The sequence below is a fragment of the Pinus tabuliformis genome, chromosome X (genome assembly GCF_031772625.1).
Source record: "Pinus tabuliformis cultivar Carrire ecotype Pingquan chromosome X, CPIR1, whole genome shotgun sequence".
Taxonomy (NCBI): domain Eukaryota; kingdom Viridiplantae; phylum Streptophyta; class Pinopsida; order Pinales; family Pinaceae; genus Pinus; species Pinus tabuliformis.
Genome location: NC_142308.1, coordinates 1051597016 through 1051617397, shown reverse-complemented (window position 1 = coordinate 1051617397; position 20382 = coordinate 1051597016). Strand labels below are relative to the sequence as shown.

General features: G+C 38.0%; 1 pseudogene across 1 annotated transcript; it reads right to left on the bottom strand.

Moving 5' to 3' along the window:
- Positions 1 to 4124: 4124 nt before the first annotated feature.
- On the bottom strand, positions 4125 to 7972 carry LOC149143420 (putative disease resistance protein At5g47280; annotated as a pseudogene). The gene is made up of 5 exons (XR_016264101.1): positions 7037 to 7972; positions 6540 to 6955; positions 6025 to 6380; positions 5612 to 5820; positions 4125 to 5289 (listed from the first exon to the last, which is right to left on the bottom strand). The product of XR_016264101.1 is annotated as a putative disease resistance protein At5g47280 (transcript).
- Between the last annotated feature and the right edge of the window lie 12410 nt (positions 7973 to 20382).

Here is a 20382-nt window from a genome sequence, read left to right as displayed (position 1 = left end):
GTCATGCCATCCGTAAAAGTCTCTAAGCCTAAAAATCTAAAGAAAAACATTTTAGCACTAGGAGATAGTTAATGAATGTTTTATCTTATACATTGTTGCAGATAAATTACAAGTAGTTTGTTTTAGTTTGTCCCTTAGAGTGAACATTGAAGATTATCTTGCATGGATTAGAGTAGGCTAAAGAGAAATGGCCTAGAATCAGCTAGACAATCTCTACCTAGTCAGTTTTTTTTCTTGCCTTTTTGAAGTTATCCTCTGAGTTGTATTGGCCCTCGTGAATGTAAGGATCTGAAAAGAATGATCTCTTTGGATATTAATTCCTTTGATTTATTATTATTCCTTTGGATTTTTAAGATTAATTCCTTGAGTTTATTGATCCTTTGTGTTTATAATATTAATCCCATTGGTTTCTTAATTCCTTTGATTTATATTATTAATCCTTGATATGTATAATAATATATTAGAGTTGATAATCTTAGAGTTTTTAATATTAATCTTAGATTTAATATATTAATATAGAATATTAAGTTTATAATATAGCATATATTAAATTCACATCTAAAGTTTATATCAACCACATTTATTAATATAATTATTGAGTAAGTATTAGTTGACAAGCCTAATATTTAAAGTGAATTCATCTAAACTTAAATAACTATAAATTTCATATATATATTTATTTATTTATTTAAATTAAAAAAAAAAATACTCCATAGAAAAAGAAATGTAATATTATATTATATTTTATATAATATTACCTCACCCTCATACAGATTGAACAACCCTCACCCTCATACAAATTAAGCAAAAAGAGAAAAAAATGTAATACTATACTATATTTTATATGATATCACCTCACCCTCATACAGATTGAACAACCCTAATTAAAACATAAAACTCACCAACTTTTATTGATTTCTTTACTCAATTACATCATGCTTATATAGGAATTCCTAACCACTCATAACTAACTCTGTTCAACTGTTTATAACTAATTCTGTTCAACTGCTCCATAACTAAATCTATTTCTGCATTATTTTCACATCCTCCCTTAATGGAGAAATGGATTTTCTACCATACCTAACTGACTTCTAGAACTTGTACTTTGAACATCTGCTGTATTCTCTAGATTGATCTAGCTACTGCATTAACAAAGGGTAGTTGGAATTAATACCTTTCTACCACTCCCCCTTAATTCCAACTATATAACAAATATATACTATAGCACGATATACAAGAAACTATATTCTTAATCATGACAACTTAAACTTTAACTTGCCTGCTGGTCTAAGTCTCAGCTAGGCTTACAACAAAACATTTCATTTTTGTCTTCTTATTAAAAGGTCCATGCTTGTTCCTTTTCCATTGCTGGTGCAGTTTCATCTTCACCTTTTTGGGTTTCCTTATGAAATTCCTTTGCTCCTTGCTTACATACTTAACGTCAACAACCTCTTTTGGATTGAGAGGCAATGCAAGATCTCGAACGAGGTAATTTAATTCATGTTCTCCCCACTTTCCATGAGGAACCAACGAAGGAGTCACCAAAATGCAGTCATCTTTGAACATGAGCGGCCTTCGAAGAACATCCATGGTAGTATCCTCCAATGTAGGAGTCATCTTGAAAGTAGATCCAATAAAACTTCTAACAACCGGGCAAGTTTTAATCTCAGTGATTTCTTCAACAGCGTGATCCTCAACAACATGAGTGATTTCTTCAGGGACATGATCTTCAACAACATGAAACTCTTTGTCAATGGACTCAAAAACACTGCTAATCCCAAATGGGTTCATGAGAAAATGATCATTAAAAAGATCATTGTCAAAAAAGTCTAAAATAATAGACATATCAGTTAGCTTTATCACCTATCACAAACGGTGCTCACTAACAGCACTCTCTTGAACAAGACCCACTTACACGATTTTTGCAACAAAACAAAGAAAACCGGGCCGACTGAAAAAGAATATGACCACGGTTCGTGTGACCAAAGAAAACCGTGAGTCTGTTCAACCTCTCAGTTTTAAGAAAAAGAACACAGCCAAAGATGCCCTGCGGACGAGCAATCGAAAGATGCAAGAAAACTTGTTGCTGAGATAAAAAAAAACTGCAAAGAATTACCTCCACTCACAACTTCTGCAACACTTGCAAACAGAAACGCCGCGTCTTCGAGATGAGAGTTTCGAATGGCAGCCTCTGACTTCTTTCCAACTGGGACAAAACGGCAGTCTCTGAAAAGAACAAAAAATGGTGCATTTCCCTTTTTATTGGACTCACTGATCTCTGCTCGGCATAGAAATACTTAACAGAGGGGCAAAAAATATAATTCGACGGAGCAAATACTAAAGCCTTGAAATATCTAACTCTACAACCTCGATGTTGAGCGGAAAAACAAGGAAGGCTTGGCTAACGAGAAGCTTCTAGCGAATGTTATCAAGCTTTCGATCCTTAAAAAGGAAAACAATTCAGTGCATTAAATTAATTATGCGCCTCTAAATTGCACTAAAATGTACAGAGGCCGACTCCTCGCAGAATTCTTCTGCAAACTTTGCACAGAAACCGTCTTTTCACTAAATTTCCACGGCAAAAACGCTCTACACACGAAGCTTTCCAACGGCTATGCTATTCCGCATCACGCCCTCACGCAGGTCTCAAGGAGGTCGACTTTGGCTGCTTCACACATCCACGCTACCTTCACTCCTTCTTGGCTTGGAACACATCACTCAACACCTTCCAAACACTGGGCACACTCCTCCGGTGAAAACCTCTTCACTTCCAGACTCAACGCACTCCACACAGCACTGACACACAGGTTTCAAGAAAATCAAAGAAACTCCAGCAAACGGTTCTTGAAGGCTGAAAATCAAAGAAACTCCAGCAAACGGTTCTTGACAGCCTTCAACTCAGACCCTTGCTTCAGGCCTCACTCAAAACTCCAACGCACAACAGCAGACGGACGGTTCTTCAGTCCACGCAGCAACAGCTTCTTGATGGCTGCAACGGGCCGGTTCTATGGTGACAGCACACCAGCAAATGGATTATACCAACTTAAAACACTGCTACCCGAGTTCTTGACAGGGGTCTTGGCAGCAACATACGCACAACAGCGCAGATCCGGCCTCACGCAAACACCACTCGGCCTTCCTCACCTGCGCTCTCACCCCAGCTCAAATCCTGAGCTCTGATACCAAATTAAAACATAAAACTCACCAACTTTTTATTGATTTCTTTACTCAATTACATCATGCTTATATAGGAATTCCTAACCACTCATAACTAACTCTGTTCAACTGTTTATAACTAATTCTGTTCAACTGCTCCATAACTAAATCTATTTCTGCATTATTTTCACAACCCTCACCCTCCTACAAATCAAGCAAAAGAGAAAAAAAAACACAATTGGTTTGATGGTTGTCTCTCTTAAAGGGAAAAAAGAAACATTTTGTTTGATGATTTTCTTTTTATCATGCCAATATGCGAGCCAGTGAATCTCGGGTTTGCTGTGGAAATCGAATCCCAACACAATTTATTTTCCTCGGAGTTGTCTATAATGCGATTTTTTGGAGATTCCGGTGATGGAATCCGGCGGAAGAAATTGAGGTTAAATCTTGATTTGTTGCAGTTAAAATGGTTTTTTAACTGCATATTTGGATTCAGCACCCTGAAAAACCCCTGGGATGCTTTCATTGTGCAGAAACTAGCTATCAAACTTGCTATTCCAATAAATTCCTGCGGGATTTCGACCAGAAAAATCCGCCGGAAAAGCTTTCAAAAAATCGCCTTATAGACAACTGCATTTTCCTCCAGCTTGCCCTTTTTGTCGCAATAGGATGGCACAACTAGTGACATGTTACCAAATAGCTCTTATTAATTTTGGAATTTAAAACAAATTACATTAGTAATTTTTAAATTTTATTAATTTGAATTATTGTAAAATACATTATCAAAATAGTTAACTTTTAATTTACACTCATACTTTTTAAGATTTATTAATTTGAGTTATGGTAAAATACGATGTCAGAATAGTAGATTTATTAATTTGAGTTATTGAGTTATTGTAAAATACATTATCAAAATTACATGTGGTAGATTTTGAACCCAGAAAAACAGTGTAGTTCAAAGAAAATGAAGACATATATTATAGTGCTGTGTCTTTTGCATTATGTCCAACAAGTTCACACCTACAGTCATTCCAAACTAAACTAAAGCGGTCTAACACAACAAGTACTTCACTCATCAAGCCAATTCCAAAGTAAAGCGTTCTACCTCCAGCAATTCCAAACTAAAGCGGTGTAACAGAACAACAATTATTCCTGAGCTTCTAACAAGTACTTCACTGATCAAGCCAATCCAAACTAAAGCTGTGTAACAGAACAATTATTGCTGAGCTTCTAACAAGTACTTCACTCATCAAGCCAATCCAAACTAAAGCTGTGTAACAGAACAATTATTGCTGAGCTTCTAACAAGTACTTCACTCATCAAGCCAATCCAAACTAAAGCGTTCTTCCACGACATCAACGGTGAGATCTGGAAGGGACAGCCACTCTCCCTCCATCTCCTGATCAGGAATTATTACACGCTTTAAAGATTTCAATTTGATTTTATGCAGCTTCTTCAATCCCGAGCACTCCCTCATGTCCAACCATTGTAACTTTGATAGCTCATCAAATTTAGAGGGAAGGTCCTTCAAATACCCACATAGTGAAATATCGAGATATTCTAGTTTCCCGAGACTGCAAATGGACGGTGGCAACCTTGACAAGATTGGACATGTGGACAATCTTAGCACCCTCAGTGACCTTAACCTTCCCAAGTCTTCAGGCAATTTTTGGATAAGATGGCAATTAGTGACAGACAATATTTGGAGGGAAGTCAAATTGCATAGCGTAGCTGGCAGTTCCCTTAAATCACTACAGTGATCAATATTGATTTCCTTAATGTTTGGAAAGTTGGGGGCTTCCACTTCCTTATCCAATCTAGTGATATTTTCAAGGCCTTCACATAGGCATATATACAATTTTTCCAACCTTTCCCAGGATCTACAGTTGTCGTAAAGAGGAGGCACACGCAACTTATTAAGAAACACAGACCTAATCTGGACAGGTAAAGGAAAAGAGGGCAGCCCACTGAGTGTTGCACGCTGAGAACTGTAATTGTATAATATAAGAACTTTCAGTTTTGGCATGGTCTGTAAAAATGTTGGAAGACAATATTGTGCTGCGGAAAAGATTAAGGCTAAAGCTTCCACCTCAGGAAAATGAATTTGACACCAGTCATGGTCTTGCATTGCCCCTGCAAGTTTCAGAAATCTAGAAGTCATAAAAATGTATGTAAATTACCTTTAATAAAGTTGGGAAATTATTGAATGGAAATAATGAATATAATTGAATGATTAGGCAAGGGAAAGAAAGCGTGTTTTTATTAGGTAACAAATAAATCTTATGCTATTGGGTTTTAATTGAGCAGCCGCGGTATATCTGTATATGAGTGTTAGTTCGATTTTGCCAAGGCCGAAATCCAACCGGGCGCATATACAGTGGCCGCTCAATACAGCCCATAGCATAGGATTTGATTTATTTGTTGCCGTTTTATTAGGAGCAGCTTGATTGATCACCTGTATGAATCGAAAGAAACTGAGCGCCAGACACTTGATTTGTGAGAGTCAGCCATTCTTTGGGAATACTATCCTCCTTGCGAGGCACGAAAAGCCTCTTACGATTGTCGATAGACTCCTTATTAGCCAGATGCACGGCTAAATCCCGCATTACTTCATGCTGAGAAAAAGAAAGCTCGGAGGCGCAGTTGTATTCCATGGCGCCACTCCTAACAAATCAAATCAAATGATCAAAATGCTCCATATTAGTCATAAAAAAACTCCTTTGATGTTTACTTTGTGACAACAATCAAACTCCTTTGATGTTTAGTATGTTTTGGAGCATGAAAGAATCCAGAAGCAAGAAGTTAGACGAGTTGGAAAAACAGAGGGCTAAGCACTAGACAAATTAGAGATGTTAACAAATTCCTTACCCGGGATTGCCTATTAAATTTATGAGATTTCTTTTTGCAAGTTCTAATAGGACCACAAAAGCATCTATCCATTCCATCCCGCGGACATATACCCAAATGTCCAATAACGAATCTACGCTCAGCTTTCTTCCTTCAGGAAATGCCCCCAAGTCCAAAAAGCACTCCTTTGACTCATCATCGAGGACATCTATACTCATTTCCAGGCGATTAAGAAGCTTAACTCTGTGAGAATCTGATATAGGTTGTGCTTTGGAAAGCTTCTCCTCAGCACTTTGCCAGACTGGCCGGGGTTCTCCGTGTAAAGAACTTCCAATCACCTTGAGTGCAAGTGGTAAACCATCGCACTTTGCTGCAACCTACAAATATTTGTGAAAATGAAGCCGTGACTTGCAACTTTCGTGGGAATGAGTTGTATTGAACACCAATAGTTTTGAAGTTACAAAGTTGAAGATTGATTGCAAAATTAGTGTTCTGGAAGGAGTTAAGAAAGATTGAAGAGTATGTATAATTCATACCTTTTTAACAAGATTCTTCTCTGCCGTTGTTGGAATCGAAGTCTGACCAAAGGCCCAGAAGCAGAAAAGTGACAGGGCATGAAGTTCGTCCAACATCTCCACTTTATACAGATGATGTGTACTATCTGTATTTGGAATGGTGGAGTCCTGTCTGGTTGTGATAATTGTCTTGTATCCTTCTACCTCAAACAGCAAGGTTTCCAGATTTGACGTGAACCAAACATCATCCAAAACGACCAAAGTTGGCTGATGACTTCTTGACTTTAGCCGTTCATTCAGCTTGTTATGTGCATCCTCTATGCTCCGAAATTTAGGCCTTTTGCCATCAATTAGCTTATCCCACATTACCTCTAAAATCTCTAAAGGACCGTTTACATTATCAAGAAGCGAGACGGTAATGAAAATGATGTTGTTTTCTTGAAAATGATCTGAAAATACAAAGCTAACAAGCGTTAGAAACTCAAGTCATCAGAAAATAAACTGGAAGTCTGGAAAACAAATCCATCAAAAAAAAATGCAAATCTTATCTTTGACGTCGGTATCCCTGCAAAGGGCTGCTGCAAGAGTGGTTTTTCCACTCCCGCCCATTCCTGCTATTCCAACGACATTAACATCACTCTGCAATAGAATTTGTTTCACGTGTTTGATACGATTATCCAAACCCACAACAAATTTTGGCATATCCGGCACTTGGGAGGTGCAGATGATGGCCTGATGAGCCGTCGTAGTTTCATGCATCATATCACAGGAGGTCTGACATACCTGAGTTGTGTTGATTTGTTGAAGCATGATGGTATTGGAAGTGGGATTATTAGTCATTCGGGCAATGACACTGCTAATTTCACACTCAAATCGTTGAAAAAAAACCCTAAAATCTTCATCTAGTTTCTCCACATCAAGGGCGATAACCCTAACATCTGCATCTAGTTTGTGCACATCAAGGGCGGTATTGAGTGGAACTTGAGTAAGAAGGAAATCGTAGACTTTCCTTTGAAACTTCTGGATCTTCTTTCCATATCGGTACTTTCTGAATATATCAAAGCTGCGTACCTTCTCTAATTTATCCACCAACGTAATGCCTTCTTGCAGGACAACTTGAAAGTCTTTGAACTGGTTACGTCTGTCGGGCGATGTATCTGAAATATTCCTGGAAATTTGATCAATGGCAGGCGTTACAGACAAGAGTTTTTCCTTGAGTTCTTTACCCCACGTTTTGCTGGAAGCAATGATTTTAACGACTCCTAGCAGCTCGGTCAATGCTACCTTAATAAGCTCACCAATAACAGGATCTACTGGCCCCAGAGACATTCTCAATTCCAGAAATCAGACACTGAGCGATCAAGCGTTTGATAATGAAAATCCAGGATTGTTCAGGACTGTCCAATATCTGAGGCAAGTGAGAAAGAAATGAGGTGGGACGAGACTTATTATAGGAGGAAATGTGGCACAGTCAGGTTGGAAAGGAATTTCATAGGAGTTGTCGATTTTTTGGAGATTTCGGTGACGGAATCTGGCGGAAGAAATTGAGGTTAAATCTTGATTTGTTGCAGTTAAAATGGTTTTTTAACTGCATATTTGGATTCAGCACCCTCAAAACTTCTGGGACGCTTTTATTGTACAGAAACTAGCTATCAAACTTGTGATTCCAATAAATTCTTACCGGATTTCGACCGAAAAAACTTGCCAAAAAAACTTTCAAAAAATCACGTTATAAAAACTGCAATTTCATATTCTTTCACTCTAATATGAATCACGTGTACCAATAAAGATGGCCAGTGAAACTCATTCCACGAATAACAACTGCAATTTCATATTCTTTCACTCTAATATGAATCACGTGTACCAATAAAGATGGCCAATGAAACTCATTCCACATTCGTGGACATGGCGCTTTCATAATGAAAGTGGAGCCCACAGCTTTTATTGATGTAAGTCACACAACTTCCCACATGTAACACTATTTCCCAGCAAGTTAATCAATTCCCACATGTAACACTATTTCCCAGCAAGTTAATCAATTCCCAGAAAGTGGAACTGTAGTGGATGTCGTGTCGATTGTTAATCAATTCCCAGAAAGTGGAACTGTACTGGAGCTCATTCCACATTTATTAATTAATTTCTATTTCCAATAGATCGTCTCGATTCTCCTCAACTTGTGTGAATGCATGCATACATAATCTTGTCCGGATGGCACCACAAAATTTATGAGGACCAAAAACTTGCATTTGCACCGAAACAATTTGGCACCTGGCATAATTTAAGCGGACCAAATCTTTTTGTTACTTTGACCTAATTTGAGGGGACCAAATCTTCCCACCTAAAATTATATTAATTACCAAAAATTCTCAACTTATGTAAATCTACTAAAGAGTTTCATCCCCACTTTCATTTGTAAATCAGTAAAATTGTTTTCATCCCAACTTTCTCTTCAACTTTTGTAAGTCGCACCAGCAAGTTAATCAGATGGTCTCATTCCCACTTTACCTAAATCTATCAGGTTTTGTCGTGTGAAACGATCACAAAATTTCCTAAACAAGTCAAGTCAATCTAAAAATTCCCAAACAAATAAATAAAGTCAAGTCAATCAAATTGTCGCCAACTTTTATATTTATCGTGTGGTCCTCAGCTTTTATATTTATTGGCTTGTTTTCCACACAAGTTAATCAAACCATGACTTCCGAATAAACCAAAAGTCTTTATCATCACAAGTAATTAATACCCGGGGGTTTCAATCAGCGAATATCGGACGCCGGCCTTGTTGTTAGCCCAACAGTGGATGGGTGAGTCGGTGACTGTTACAAAGCCGACGAATTAGGAGGTACCAGATTGTTGGGTGCCCTTGGTGGGCCTTCAAACCGTGTGTTGCGCCATGTGCCCCCACTGTAGGGCGTGGACTCCAAGCCTTTGGCTTCAGCGTGTTTGATGGGGCCTAAGCGTGTTGACGTCATGTTTGTAAAACCCTGTTATTTTTATTTTCAATCTTTTAGATTTTGAGTTGTATGGGGATGTCATACTCATCTCATGAGTCATGTTTTTCTTTAAATATTAAATATTGCTTTCAAATTAATTATATAAATTTTAGTTTATATTCATTTTAATTTTGGATTTATAAAGTTTTAATAGAGATCGAATCTTTCAAGATATAACTCTTTTTTTTGAGATTTAAATTTGTGGAAAATTTTGGACCTTGAAAATTTGAAGTTAAAAATTTTAATTTTTTTATATTTTTTATGTAATTTGACTAGGTCAAAATATTTTAACTAATAATTATAATTATAAATTGTATTATTATTATTATTATTATTATTATTATGTAATTTGACGGACTCAAAATGTTTTAGATAACATAATATAACAAGACATTAAACATGTTCTACGAGTGAATGTTATAACTTAAAGCATCATGAATTATCTTTGTGATCTTCCTCACATTTTTGTTAGATACTTGAAAAAGTATATTAAATAATTGTTTCTTCAAATTAATTATAAAATAAAATATTATGAATAATTACATAGTATATCTTAAAATAAGGGGAGAGAGTACACGTAATGCCATCACACCCACAAGAGTATCACACACACAAGTATGTTTGGGCACCTTGGAGATAATAGCCTTAGTTTGATTATCCACAAACAGTTTGGGGTATCTTTAATGTGGCACCGCATGGGCGACATACAATGTTGTGGCACACCATCACATTTTAGGCAGTTACACGACTTGGATAAATCCATGGTTGGGCAAGTAAGTGGGTCGCACACCATCACAATGACTTGGTGAAATCAATTGCACAAGATGAAGGGTGCCATGACCAAGATGCAACAGGTAGGTCGTATAACATGGATTCTCCCAAGACATTGGTTGCAACCTCATATGAGGGTGCATGGGGTGAGAGATCCAAATTTGGGGTTTCCACATCATACGACAAAGGGCACAATTGGCACAATGGCATGGTTAGCTTGGTGACCTATGACGAGGGTGTTCATCTAGACCATTGATCCAGGTGGATATTGGTGGCCACCCACCTATTCCACTTGGAACCCCACCATTATTTCTTTTAGTTTTTCAGTTTCCTTATTTGTAGCAAAAATTACTATTTTTGGCAGTTTTTGAGGTCCTAAACTTCCGACGCCATTTCAAAGCCCTAAATGACGGTTTTTTTGGAAAAACGAGGGCCAACATGGTTAATATTCTAATGTTGGTTGCTCGAAAGTTGTAGTCCTCATATAGATCTTTCTAACGAGGTATTGTGTGCATCAAACATAGATCGTATGCCAAAGTTACGACCCTGGGAAGTTGATGTACCAATTTACCCAAACAGGGCCCATAGTTTGGCGCTTCATCTCCTAGGGTTAGGGTTTTTTATGTTTAGGGTTTTCCATTGTTTCTCAGTAATAAATAGGCCTTTGAGCCCCATTGTAACACAGTTCAGAGGCATGTAGCTGCCACATATCTTCTCAAAGATAACCTACCATCGCCCGAGCTAGTCTTATTTTCATTCTGTTTGTAAGCATATTTCAGTATTTGATATTAATGAAAGGAAGTGTTATTTTTGTTGCATCTCTATATTTATGGTTATATCTGTAATTTTTTGTGTTCCTGTTTAAATCTGGATCAACCAGATTGGCATGATGTGATGGGCATGTATGCCCAAATGAATGAAGGAACAATTGCAAAGGAAACAATTCAGTCAACACATCGTCTAATACATAAAACAACATGGGAAGGAGAATAGACACAGGTCAATCACCTCCTATATATTCACCACAAGAGAGTTCAATGGAGAGGTACATGCAGATGAGATAGAATACAACATAGTTTATTACTGAGATGAACCAAGTGAGTCATGAACCAAGATCGAAGACTTAGGTAGAGAGAGCACAACATGGGTCTAGTGTTGGACACAACTTGCCTACCAAGGAAAAATGAATGTGGGCATGGGATCTTAGGGACAAAAAATCACAAGTTGTCAAAGTGTTGCATGATGCTACTATGGACCAAATTTTAGGGACATAAATTCAAGGTTGTAATTTGGGGTTGTAAACGCCAAATTTTAGGGATTGCACCAAAAATTTGGCATTTTCCTTAGATCTGGTGGTTTTGGCGAGGTTTGCATTGAGGTAAAAGAGCCGAGAGGGTTTTTCATTGTTAAAATTTGTCATTACATATACATTGATTCGGGTATTAGGTTAGTGAACCACCGACTCTATATTTGTCTTTTTGCATGTGTTTAGATATGAAATTGTACATGTTTATGGAAATTATTGTGGTTGTATACTTGAAATTGGTTAAGTAACTTATTATTTCACAAGTAATTAACTAAGGATCACTGTGAGTGTTAGGTGGACTAATCCCTCTTGTGGACAAGATAGATCTCCCTAAATATCAAACAAAATCTAGTAACAAACAAGAAAATAGTTGCTAACTTTCCTTAGCTTACGATTGATCAAAACAAATAATATGTGAGAGATCACTTACTGGTTTAACGAAATGCCTGTTGGATTCCTTTTAGTGCCTTCCACAGGTGGCTTCTCCTTGATGCTTTAGAGATCGTTCCAGTTCTTTCCACAACTTCTCCTTGATATTTCGAAAGAGATTTGCGTAGACAAAAACACACAATAGATCAAAGAATCTAGTATATAAAGTGAAAGATAAATGAAAAACTTAACTCAACTTATATCATAAATCGAATCAATAGCCAATCATAATCTATGTGAGTTATAAAGGAATCCCACAAATGATATTAGAGAAGACATGATTAGGAAGAACAAATGTTTTTTATTAAATAAAAGGGGGAACAAACTTACAACCTGAAAGCCTTGATCTTACTCTCACAATCTCCAACCTTCTCCTTGGATGAAAAACCTTCTAGCCTTATTTCTATAGCATAAGACTAACTTCAATGGTCCTCTCCAATCCACTGGCCTGTGTTTGATTTACATGCTAAGAGGAGGAGGCTTGGGATCCTCTTCCTAAGGGATGAGATCCACAAATGGCGGGATAGGGGATCCACAAAGAGAGGGAAGTAACTCCATGATGGGAGGGATCAGGGTTGAGTAGGCATCCATTTGAAGTTGTTAGTTGGAAAATATTCTACTAACAAATCTTCTAGACTTTAATTTTTATTTTGTACTTGTGTTGAGTCATGTGCATAGGCCATAGTGTAAGACACAACACACTTTTGCACAAATTCTAATGGTCTCTTTTACGTATGCACATAAACTGACTATGGAACTGCGTAGGAAGCCTTCCACAGGTAGCTTCTCCTTGGTTCTTTAGAGATCGTTCTAGCACTTTCCACAACTTCTCCATGATGTTTCGAAGGAGATCTGGATAGACGGAAACACGCAATGGATCAAAGCATCTAGTATATAAAGTGAAAGATAAATGAAACACTTAACTCGACATATATCATAAGTCAAATCAATAACCAATAATAGCATATGTGAGTGATCAATGAATCCCACAAATGATACTAGAGAATATGTGATTAGGAAAGAATAATTGATTTTTATTAAATAAAAGGGAGAACGAACTTACAACCTCAAAGCCTTGATGTTACAAGCCTCTTCTCACAATCTCCAACCTTCTCCTTGGATGAAAATCCTTCTAGCCTTATTTTTGTAGCATAAGCCTACCTTCAATTGTCCTCTCCAATGCTTTGACCCGTGTTTGATTTATAAGCCAAAAGGAGGAGGTTTGGGATCCTCTTCCTAAGGGATGAGATCCATAAATGGTGGGGTAAGGGATCCACAAAGAGAGGGAAGTAGCTCCATGATGGGAGGGATCAAGCTTGAGTGGGATTCCATTTGAAGCTGTTAGTTGGGAAAGATTTGACTAAAAAAGCTTCTAGGCTTTAATTTTTATTTCTTACTTGCATTGAGTCATGTTCCCAAGCCATAGTGTAAGACATAACACACTTTTGTGCAGACTCTAATGGTCTCTTCTACGTATGCACATAAATTGACTGGGGAGCTATGTAAGAAGCCAAAAATAGGCTTTTGAGCCTTAAGATCCATGAATTTCATTCTCTTTGGGATTTTTTGGGTTCTATCCTTACAGGGGGATGCTTTGGAACAGTTTGATGGATAATGAAATATCCAAACCAACGGTCATTTGCCTAATGCGAAAAAATGACGTGTAACAGGTTACCCCCTAAAGTGAAAAGTTAGAAGGTATATTTGATGACTGAAGTGCTTTACATGCCATGGTTTAGTTAAGAGATTGTGGACGGAGATCGGAAATAATCAATCAAATGTTGAAATGTAATATAAAATCATCCCTGAGGTAGGAATTCTTATACTCAAAGCATAAATGTCTCAAAGAACCAGTATGGAAATACATCTGAAGATCCATATCAATAAACAACATAGTATGGACACAACCATCAATGGCTCTATGTTTACAATCATGAATATATAATAAATCCATGCAGCCTAGATGGATGAAACTAGATCCAGGGTCTTGATCTCCATCCCCCAATCCATAGTACGAGACTAGCCATGTGAGTAAATGTCTCGTAATCGAACATGGTAAAAACCACTTGATTACTGGTCAACGATGTGAACCGTTAACAAGCGCAAGAGAAACCACCAATAATGACAATGGTTCTCATGGTACTTCTAGTATAATCTATGAAGTGTGAATAGATGTGTTGAAGTCAAACACTCATAGAATCATTCAATCGAAGGTCAATGATGAGAACATGTTGTCGAAGGTGAGAAACCTACCATTAAATAGTACTGGCTCCAAGGTACTGAAGATTTCTAGATAACCTCCCTAGATAGTGAGATGAAGTCAATAGGAAGTGGTCCCTCACAGGAGGGCCTACAACACGAAACTCATGTGAAGTTTTGAAGAAAAATAGTTTTGAGTAATCCAGGATTGACTCAGGGATGATCGATGTGATTGAGGGCTATGCATTGCAAGGTAATTTTGACTGAGGTTGGACTTCTTTTAAACATATTGGCGAAACGCCATTCTGACTTGGTAGCATTTGACTCAAAAATAATACCCAAACCAACTAAAGACTTTCAATGAGGTATGGTGCACTCAGAGGAAAATGGATTTCCTAACCTGGACACAAAAGTGACAGATTATCATGTTCAAGAGCGGCATACTACCTTTTACAATATAAACAAATGTTCTTTCCCAATTCCTCCCCGCCATTACTGAGCCTTGATCTCCATCCTCCAATCCATAGTACAAATCTAGCCATCCCCCAATTCACAGTACGAATCTAGTCGAACATGGTAGAAACCACTTGATGATGTGAACCGTTAACAAGCACAAGAGAAACCACCAATAATGACAATGGTTCTCATGGTACTTCCAGCACAATCTATGAAGTGTGAATAGATGTGTTGAAGTCAAACACTCATAGACTCATTCGATCAAAGGTCAATAATGAGAACATGTCATCGAAGGTGAGAAACTTTCCATTAAGGCATGTAGGCTCCAAGGTACTGAAGGTGTTGGCTTATGGGGGCCTAACCCAGGTTCAGATTTAGTTAGCCAAACAAATCCCTACATTATTGGCCCTTTCGGGATCAGCCCGCGGAGCGCGGACTGAAGTCTCACCCGAAGCAATATGGGGGGATGCTGGAACCAAGTTTTCGCACCCTTGAGATGGATGTGATGTTGGTTTATTCCAACTAGACTTGCCTTCATGCAGGTCACTTCATAACATGTTCTAACCTTTAGTACCTTCGCGAAGTGTTACAACTAGCCTGCACACAACCCTAACCAGGGGCTGAGATGCTTTTGCGCTGCTAAGGTAGCAAACTACGCTATTTCCCAAATTAGACTAAGTATCTTACTTATCTTGTTGACATATCTTAATTATCTTCACGTAAGCAAATATTCTAAGTTGCGTTCACTTAACCAATACATTTATACACATTCGCACATCATATGAGCATTATAAGTTAAATTCATATGCAATCTAACAAATGCACAAACAAGAAATAAATACACAGAAATGATAGAAACTTCTCTTTATTAATACTTCCAGAAGATTACAGACTTGACTCGCCCTGCACACTCAGTTGTAGAGGTCCACACACTCAACTGTGGACTACTAGGCCTCTGCGCACTCAGTTGCAGAGCCTCTTCCTATGCTATGACCCAAAACTAGACTTTACATTTCAAAGCTATCTCGCATACATCTTCATTAGTCCATCTATTTCTTATTCTGTTTTCAAACTACTTAGATCTCTGCTCTATTTATACAATCCCATGGTCCACAGACCATGGGTAGATCTTCTACAACTGACATTAAATTATCAAAATAAGGGAAGACAACCCTATGACTCTTTAATAACTACATGATCCGCACCCACAAAATGCAGAGTCTTTACATTGTAATTACAAAGTTGGACCAAAATCTGGGCTCTTAGCCCCAAAAATTCCCTTGGGGGATCTCGCGTCCAACAAGCCGCCAACACAAACATCATGAATCACCCTCAAGTCACTTTGTAGGTGCGGAGATCTTAGTGCGAAGACCTCCCAACTCTGATTGGATCACTGCAAGTTCAGCAGTGCACTGAGCGACTGCCTGCTGAACTTCCTCCATGCACTGTTCGGTGACCGTTGTTGTTGAATTGCTACCCTGAATCCTTTCTTGAGTTACTTGCAGTTGCACAAGATTTGCTTCAATGGATATTGTAATTGTATATGCCTCATCAATCCACGATTGTAGGCGCGGTTTCAAGACCGCTTCTTTGCACCGAGCGACATCCACCTGCTCCTTGAGCGCCTTTGCCCGCTGCATCCTTGCAAGCCTCTATGTAAGGGACACCGTCTATGCAGTCCCTTTTACCTCATCGTATCTTTACTGCATCTCGCGTGCATCTGTCTCTAGGTGCCCTATGTTCGGGTCCTCCTGTGGGGTGGTTAAGACCTTGAACGATTGTTCGAACAACTTCATGCAGTGTGTCACTGTACTGTCAACTGCCACCATTGTTGTTGTGATCGCGGTGGTACACTATTCTCTGACCTCCGGTGGAGTTGAAGGTTGAACCTTCAACTGCTGTTCTGTTATTTGCAGGTTCAGCTCCAGCTGAACCCTGGACATTTCTGCTCTTGCGCCGCGTACCCCTGTGGCTAAATTTCGGATGCGCACCTCCATCGATTCCTCTACTTGAATGGCCAACTCTGGGACCATCTGATAGGCTTCCTCCACAACCTACACTATTTGTTTGTTCTGCTCCACTACCTCATTACGTTGTAGGCTCAACTACTCAATGTTGATACGCTGCTCGCTCATTACCTGTATATTGCAACTCTCCCTGGCCCGAAGTTCTATGGTGGCTCCATCCTACAAAAGATAGAGCGTCTCTCGAGGGAGCATAGCCATGTTTAACCCGACCCCTTTCAAACTTTTGACCATAGGCTTGTCGGCCTCATTCTCTGCGATGAGTGCTCCATCTGGTAGCACTATTGTGTTGGTCATCTTGCCACGCAGCATTTCCTCGACAGCTGAAGTGTCGACTGCGAGGCTGGTGGACACTATGCCAGCTTGTGGAGTGGGCACCTGTAACTCCTATATTTGAGTCTGGAGAGCCCCCAATACCAACTAGTGTTGTTCCTCAAATTGCTAGAGATCCTCCGTGGTGACATCCCTCACCATTTCGCCGATATCATGTAGATCCCCTTTAGTGAGGGTGATAGGGTCGAAATATGTCTTTGAGGCCTTTGTTCTCTTTCGCGGCCCTACCTGCTCTCGTGGTCGTAGACACTTGGGCTGGGTGGATGTTGTCTACGTGTTCGCGCCACCTTGTTTTGTGTCTGTCTCCGGTTCAGGCAAAGGTGACTTCTGTCCTTTGTGCTCTTCTTCTACTGTTTTCTGCTACTCCACCAATATCGCAGCATTGTGTGCCGCTTGGGCCTTAGCCGCTGCTTCTTCTTTCCTACGCTTTTCCACCATCTGCGACATCCGCAGTTTTCTCTCTTCCTTCTTCTGCTGCACAGCGGACTTTTCTGCTTCCACCTCGGAGTCAACTAGAGTGCGTCACTCTGACAGCCAAGACTTAAGGACTGCAAAAATTACAATGTCGGTCGCTAAGTATGGTAACTCATGCCAAGTCTTCATAGGGTCCTTCCACGTCCTGATGAAGACATAGTGGAAGTTTGCTTTGAGTTTTGCAAAACTCTGTAAACTGTTGTAGACTATGGGCGATAACCGCGACATTCGATTGATCCCCATCTTGATGTTCATCTCCATGAGCACCCAAAATTCATTTATTTATTTATTTATGTTTTTTTAAAATAAAATAATATATATTCATATCCTAAATATAGTATAATCAATGAGTCTTAATTAAATTAAAAAATAATGCTTTAATAATTAACTACATATATATTAAGTTAGATATAGATTTAATCAAATTTATTCTAACAAACAAACAAACAAATTAATGATAGGAAGATAACACATATTAATTAATTCAATTTCAGTAATTCTTAATCCCATAACAATATTTTTTATTTAGTTTGAAATTGAAATGAATTTTTAATAATAATTATTAACGGTTATACATATGAAATTGAGAATTAAAAATTTTATTATCTAATTTAGTAGTAAACTTCCCCTACCCTTGATCTAGTCAAATTTAGTTATAGTCTAGTCAATTGTAGCGGATTTTGTGGTCCAAATTAATTGCTTCTTTCTAGCCGTTTGAATGAGGATTCTCTCTATTTATTGTGCTACAATGATCTTATTCTTCATCTTATGTAGCGGTTTCTGTGGTCCAGATTGGTTGCTTCTTTCTAGTGGTTTGAATGAGGAGTCTCTCTATTTATTATGTTGCAATGATCTGATTCTTCACCTTGTCCTCAGGATGAACCACACTCGCTGGTTCGAAACGTGTCGACAAATGAATTTTGACGTGATTATCTCTGAAATCTGTTCTTATAACCTATTATGGATCATATAAGTCTCATATCTTCATATTCATCCTTCTTGAAACTTTATAGATCCAAAATTAAAATAAATGTAAATTAAAATTTATATAATTAATTTTAGGGGCTTTATAGATCCAAAATTAAAATAAATGTAACCTAAAATTTATATAATTAATTTTAGCTCAATATTTAATATTTAAAGGGAAACATGATGTTCATGGAATCAAGATCTCCATCCAAATTAAAATAGATGTAAACTAAAATTTATATAATTAATTTTAGCGCAAGGGAAACATGATGTTCATGAAATCAAGATCTCCATCCAAATTAAAATAGATGTAAACTAAAATTTATATAATTAATTTTAGCGCAATATTTAATATTTAGAGAGGAACATGATTGTGATGAAATCACTGTGAGATCTCCATCCAACTTAAAATATAAAAGCTTGAAAATAAAAGTAACATAAACTCTTGAAAATAAAAATAACTGTGTTTTACAAAAGTGGCGTTTTAAAAAAGTGATGTCAACACGCTTAGGCCCCATCAAACACGATGAGCATCCCCCTACAGTGGGGGCACATGGCGCAAGACACGGTTTGAAGGGCCACCAAGCGCACCCAACAATCTCGTACCTCCTAATTCGCTGGCCTTGTAAGAGTCACCGGTTCACCCATCCACTGTTGGGCTAACAACAAGGCCGGCGTCCTATCATTCGCTGACTGAAACCCCCGGGTATTAATTACTCGGTGATGATAAAGAGTTTTGGTTTATTCCATCGCTGGATGAGGAGGATTTCATTTTCGGAAGTCATAGTTTGATTGACTTGTGTGAAAAACAAGCCAATAAATATAAAAGTTGAGGACCACACGGTAAATATAAAAGTTGGCGACAATTTGATTGACTTGACTTGATTTATTTGTTTGGGAATTTTTAGATTGACTTGACTTGTTTAGTAAATTTTGTGATCGTTTCACACAACAAAACCTGATAGATTTAGGTAAAGTGGGAATGAGACAATTTGATTAACTTGCTTACAAAAGTTGAAGAGAAAGTTGGGATGAAAAGAATTTCACTGACTTACAAATTTACAGAAACTCTTTAGTAGATTTACATAAGTTGAGAATTCTGGGGACCTAATGTAACTTTTAGGTGGGAAGGTTTGATCCGCTCAACTGCCAAAAAAAAGGTTTGGTCCGCTTAAATTATGCCAAGTGCCAAATTGTTTTGGTGCAGATGCAGATTTTTGGTCTTCATAAATTCTGTGGTACAATCCGGACATGATTATGTATGCATGTGAACGGTACCTATGTTAGATTGGAAAAAAGATTCACACAGGTTGAAGAGAATCGAGACGATCTATTGGAAATAGAAATTAATAGAAAATCGACACGACATCCCGTAAACGCGCGATGTCCACGAAATGCACAAAGTCAAGGACGGCATGAATAAATGTGGATTTACATAAGTTAAGTTGAGAATCCTTGGGACCTAATATAACTTTTATATGGGAAGGTTTGATGCGCTCAGGTGCCAAAAAAGATTAGTCCGCTTAAATTATGCCAGGTGCCAAATTGTTTTGGTTCAAATGCAAATTTTTGGTCTTCATAAATTTTGTGGTACAATCCGGACAAGATTATGTATGGCAAGCCATAAATCCCATGTTATAGGGATTTTAATGCCATAAATCCGTGGCTTTTTATAGGTCGAAGAGGATCAATTGTTGCAGTATATTTCCACAGAGGAGAAAGATGCTGGCATTTTAACAAAAGTATTGTTAAAGTGTAAATTCTAGTTTCATAGAGATAGGATCAGGTGGAGATAATCCATTTCTTGTTGAGAGGGAGTGTTGAAATATGGCAAAAAGAATATTCCAATTTAATTTGTCCTTGAGTTAAATTGTAAATTAAAATCGAATTTAGTCTTAACAACTACTTGGAAA